The sequence below is a fragment of the Euprymna scolopes genome, chromosome 37 (genome assembly GCF_053919585.1).
Source record: "Euprymna scolopes isolate OS-2025 chromosome 37, ASM5391958v1, whole genome shotgun sequence".
NCBI classification, from domain to species: domain Eukaryota; kingdom Metazoa; phylum Mollusca; class Cephalopoda; order Sepiida; family Sepiolidae; genus Euprymna; species Euprymna scolopes.
Window position 1 is genome coordinate 49,653,965 of NC_136518.1, and position 6,000 is coordinate 49,659,964.

General features: G+C 32.1%; 1 protein-coding gene and 1 pseudogene across 9 annotated transcripts in view; one reads left to right on the forward strand and one right to left on the reverse strand.

The window, feature by feature from the left end:
- LOC145261151 (uncharacterized) overlaps positions 1 to 6,000 on the forward strand; it is a 1,211,790-nt gene that overhangs the window by 858,001 nt on the left and 347,789 nt on the right. The gene's annotated exons all lie outside the window — the stretch shown is intronic.
- LOC145261372 (U2 spliceosomal RNA) lies at positions 4,343 to 4,461 on the reverse strand (annotated as a pseudogene).

Genomic DNA, 6,000 nt, shown 5'->3' on the forward strand with positions numbered 1-6,000 from the left:
GCCAACAATCAACTATACGAAAAAATATATACAAGAAATAAATGTTACCGTAGCCAATCAAATTTAATTTTATACCTACCTGGCTTATTTGTTTTTGTTTTCAAGGAATTTTTATTGCTCTTTATTTAATCTAAAAAATTCAGGGGGGGGGGTCCGTACTTTGAAAAAAAAAATGGCGGCATCTTCTTCTTTGGAAGAAGCGAGCCTCGCTTTGATTATTTTTGTATTTTTTACGATAGTACCTAGCATAGTATAAACACCCCAACCTCCCTATGTTAAGAACGACTTTCAAGGTTGAAGGTGTTTATTCCTGAAGCTGTTCTTAATATGGGGAGGTTGGGAGGGTTATTTCTAAAGCCGTTCTTAACATGGAGAGGTTGAAGGGTGTTTATTCTGAAAACCGTTCTTAACATGGGAAGGTTGAGGGGTGTTTATTCCGAAAACCGTTCTCAACATGGGGAGGTTGAGAGGTGTTTATTCTAAAAGCTGTACTTAACATGGGGAGGTTGGGTGGGTTATTTCTAAAGCCGTTCTTAACATGGGAAGGTTGGGAGGGTTATTTCTAAAGCCGTTCTTAACAGGGAGAGGTTGAGGGGCGTTTATTCTGAAAGCCGTTCTTAACATGGGGAGGTTGGGGTGTTTATATTACGCTGGGTACTCTCGTAAAAAAAAAAATACAAAAAAAAATCAAAGTACCTGTAAACCTTGAATTCAAAACGAGGCATGCTTCTTCCAAAGAAGATGCCGCCATTTTTTTTTTTTTTTTAAATCCGTTCAGAAAAACTGAATTTGAGATTAAATAAAGAGCAATAAAAACTACTTGAAAATGAAAACAAATGAAACAGATAGGTATGAAATTAGCTTTTATTGGCTACGGTGACATTTATTTCTTGTATATATATATTTTTTTTCGTATAGTTGTTTGACTTCTCTGCTAAATGTTCAAATAATTATTTTATATTGAATTCTATCGTGATAGAAATGTGCTGAAAATTGTGAATAGAGAATTGTTTTAGGAACAAATGAAAAAAAAAACTAATGTTACATTATTTGTAAGTTTTATTTTAACCACAAGTTTATAACTCGAAGCACTTGTACCCCCTCGACGTACATACCCCCTACGAACCCCACAAACCCTAACCCCCTACGAATCCCACAAGCAGCAAAATCTTGCTCCTACACTGTAGACATCCCTAGATACTGGAAAGATCGTCTACGTTCCTTAATTTTTATATCAAAAATTCTCAAGTATAGAAAAAGTACACCTGAAAAAGGATCGGAAGTCACATCGGCGGAAAAGTTTGGAATGCAGCAGCCAGGAATGAGGAATAGTGGCCTGAATGTTGTCCAACTTATCACTCCTCATCTCGAAAATTTCCGAAATAAAATTCAAGCGAATCTTCTATTATGGAAATGCAGAATCCTTCTAATGTTGGAGGTTGCATGGCCAAAATTCAACTATCAAAACTCAAAATGTGCCGGGTGTTTTCATGGCGGCTTTATTATTTAAAAAAAAAAAAAAAAAAAAAAAAAGTGCTTATGCAGTATAATGGAATTTTTTAAAATACTTTGAAGGTAAAAACAAAAAAAAAAGGAGGGGGGAATTTTTAGTTAATTTTCACCTTAACAATCACCTTTAAAATGACGACTTTAAAAGGTTTTCGAGTATCCTGAAAACGAATATCGCATTTAAATTTACCGCAGACTTTTCAGCATACTCGAAAACCTCTAAAAGTGCTCGTCTGAGCTCCAATCTATGGTCTCACCCTTGCCAAATTTTCACGAAAAATACTCTCTTAACTGAAACCACTATCAATAATTTCCCCCATTCTCTGTGCCTAAATCTAAACAGATTCCATGAACAAAGTTTCTTTCTTAGAACTGCACGCCTGCGTAACACTCTTCCGTTTGCCCGCTTTCCAGCTGACTATAATATGTTCGTCTTCAAGTCCAACGTAAACAAGTTCTTGATGAACCGTCCCCTTAAGTAATCCAATTTATCAGAGTTCCACTATTAACGATTACTACGATATTATTCCATTGACTACTCTACACTCATTAACCCTTATCCTCGAGTGGCTCCCTGGTCTTGTTAGGTGGCGATTCCTTTGTTTTAAAAAAAAGTCGTCATTTTAAAGGTGATTATTAAGGTGACGAGTAAGCAAAAATTTACAAAAAAAAAAACTCTGTTACGTACTTATGTGTCATGTCGAAATTAGTAAAAATTCAAAAAAAAAATGATTGTGCAGATCTGCCAGAATTATGTTTTACAAAAATAAAATAGATATTAGCGGTCCGCCATTTTCTATTTTGAAATATCGGATTTTTTTAAATCATAAATTTCAGTTTCCTCCCCTGGATTCTTAAACCTCAACATTATCCAATACGATAAAACTCCATAATTCGAAAACAAATAAATATTTTTTTACTTGTAATCATTTTCATAATCGATCATTTTTCGTAATTTTTTTTTAAAATTGTTACTTATTTTGACATGACGTGTAAGTACGTGATCGTGTTTTCACCAGAAATGCATTTAGTTGAAACCCCATTATATTGTACAATCGCATGAAAAAATGCCCGACACAGACCATAACTTGATTGGTTCGTTTCTTCGTGTTCATTTTTTTTCTTTCTTCTTCGAGCGTTGATTGGTTGATTTACAGAAACATCTAAACGGAAAGGACGCTAACGAATGGAGGCCTTTATGAAAAGAAAGTTTAGCTTACAACTAAAAACTGTATTTAAATAAAGACAAAAAAAAAAAAACCAAAAAAAACAATATAACCGAATAAAATATTGACCAGGAAGATTAAAAAAAAAATAAATGAATAAAACTGACACGATTTTTGTTTTGTTTTTGTTGTTCACCTGCAATTTTATTACCTTTTATTCCAAACCTGCTTGCATCGAGTTTTCCCTCCTTCATCAATTATTTGCATGTCCACCAGTTTGCTTGTTGTATTTCTTCTTTTTACATACTGATTGTCATGAGTATTTTGGATATTTTTGAGTTAGATATTTCGGATACAGCTGACGGGAGGAGGATATATTTTGTCCTATTTTTTTTTTTTTTTTTTTTTTTTTTTTTTTTGCGTTTAAAACTGGAAAAACTTTTTTTTTTTTCATTTTTCTTCTTTTTTTTTTCTTTTTTTTTTTACTTTTTCAAATTTCCTTTTTCTTCTTCCTTTTCTGATTTTCCGGTAATTGAACATAACACGGCAGTATGATTTTCAAACACGTCGTTAGAGGGCGCTCGCATCGCTCAGTTGAGATATGGAAGCACAAAATGGAAACAATACGTCTGCTTTTCTCCCAAACTGCTTACGTATATATTTGGGCAAAATATTAAGATATTTTGTGCTGATACATGGGGAAGGTTGAGGGGTGTTTATTCCGAAAGCCGTTCTCAACCTAAAACTAAATAAATGTTTCGTCGAATTCGATTACTCGTAGTCAAATCTTCCGAAGTTTCAAAAAATTCAAAGCAACAAAACAAAAATATTAAAACAATAAAAACAAAAGAGAATCCAATCCGATCAAAATCACGTGTTCAATTAAAAATAATTCCTGTCACGTGATTACCTTCTCAAGATTTTTTTTTTTTTTTTTTTTTTTTCCGAAAATTCCTCAACAAATTCATTGTCCGTTTTGTTTTCCTACTGAAACATTTTTCTGGGGAGAATCGGCTTACATAAGGCTTGGGCAGAAACGTGTATGTATATATGTTGTCAAAAAATTTTGCATTAACGGACATTTATAGTACATAAATACATACAAAATTGGTCATTGTATTACGCAATGCTGTGTTTTGCTTCTTTTTTGTTTTTTCTCCATATGAACCAGATTTTGTTTTAGCAAATATTTTCATGACAATTAGTTCTTGTTTGTGTTTTGTTTTTGTTTTTTGTTTTTTGTTTTTTTTTTTGTGCATTATTTTTCGTTGGTTCTTATTTAGACATTTTTGTTGGTTAAAATGCTTCAAAGTTTTGTGTGCTGTGATTGAACATCGTAGCTTTTGAATAACCAAGTAACATTTCAAGACTTGTGTTTCATCAGATACAAGGCCGATAGCGATTAGTCGCGTGGTCTCGTGTAATGAATGAATCCGTGAATGTAGGATTGACATGAAATTCTTAAAGATAAACTAAAATGACCGAAAAATGGGCTGAAATGACTTAAATAAATAAAAAGTAAATGACTTAGAATGTCTTTAATGAACTTAAGGATGAATTGAATGACCTTAATAATGACTTGACTGCTTAAAAAAATAACTGGAATCCTTCAAAAACAACTTGAATGATCTGGAGAATGACTTGAATGGCTTTGAGACTGACTGGTTGTAAAGTGGCTGATAATTAATACAGAAAAGTGATCCCTCACTTTATATCACAATAATGACAGCATGTAGTAAGAACAGATACTACACTTTGATCTTGGCCGAAAGGCCAAGAAAAGGGTATTTATTTGCTCCCCCACCGAGCAAATTATGCACAAGGCCGATTTTTAATGTGAGGAGTGAAGGGGAAATGGGGACCAACTCCCCGGGGAGTAGGGGAGCTGGATAATGACAATTGGTATGAAGGGTTGCCCCTACATTGACCAAGGTCTTATATGTGGGGTTTCACCCACATATGGTATTTGCTTGCAGTATCTGCCGGAACACTACACTACACGGTTATCTTGGCCAAAAGGCCAAGAAAAGCTTAAAAAGCTAAAGACAGACTCTATTAATAATAACAGACATTTGATCTTAACCAAAAAGGCCAAGCACAAAAGTGTTACAGACCGACGCACCGACTTATAGAGTCGCTTGCACGCGACTAATAATGCTTAACGTTTATTATTATTATTATTATTATTATTATTATTATTATTATTATTATTATTATTATTATTATTGCTTTTGCTGTTTTTGTTGTTGTTCTTATGTTTTCTATTATTTTATTTCATTAGTAGTCGTATTTTTATATCATTCCATTATTATATTTTGAGGGAGAAGATGAGTAGTATTACTGATATTATTATTATGTTATTTTTTTATTATTAATTTTATTATTTTTTATTAATATTTTATTATTTATTTTATTAGTTTTTATTATATTTTCATTTCGTTTTATTAGTAGTAGTATTTTAATATTATTTCATTTTATTATTTTGTTATTTAATGTCATCATCGTCACAGAGGACTCTATTTTTCCGGGGCAGTGATTTTAGATTTAAAAAAATTAAAAACAAACCAAAACAAAATGGCATTATCCAGACTTGGTAATACTCATACAAGGATAACACATTTTTACTTAAAAACACAACAATCAGTATCTCGATCTTCTCGGACAAAAAAGTTGCAGAGTGGCGCTAAGGGCCTCAAATTATTGGATTTTTTTACGTACCGTTCTTTGATGGGTGAGAGTAACGGAATAACCCAACAATCAGCCACTCTTAATTTTATAAACTTGTTTCACTGTCCAAGAAAATAGAGTCGCTCGTGCTATTATTAATACTCTTATGATTATTATTCTCCATCAACATTGAGAATATGACTTTAGTATGGTTATTCATAATTCATATTAATTCTTTTATTACGCGAAAAAAAAATAGTTTTCTCGTTTTTTTTTTGTTGTTTTTTTTTTCGTGCATTTAGTTTTTGATTGAATTCCTCAAGAGTTAAACTTTTTCCGCCCCCCCCCAAATAATAATAATGGCGGCCATTTTAAAATAATAATCATTCTCTATCGTATTCGTTGTATATTTTTCATTTCAAAACTTTTTCAACTTTATGTTGTTTTGTATTTATCTTGTTTTATTTTCGTCGTTTTCTGAATGTTAAACTAATAATTTTTTTTTTTTAATACAAATGATAGTTAAAATTATTTCATTTCAATTTATGCTGTTTTCTTGTTTCTTTGTTTTACGCTCTCGTTTTTTCCTGAATATTGAAAATACAGGTAAAGTCAATTCCAAACAATAATATTTTATTCTGCCTGTTTGTTTTGCTTT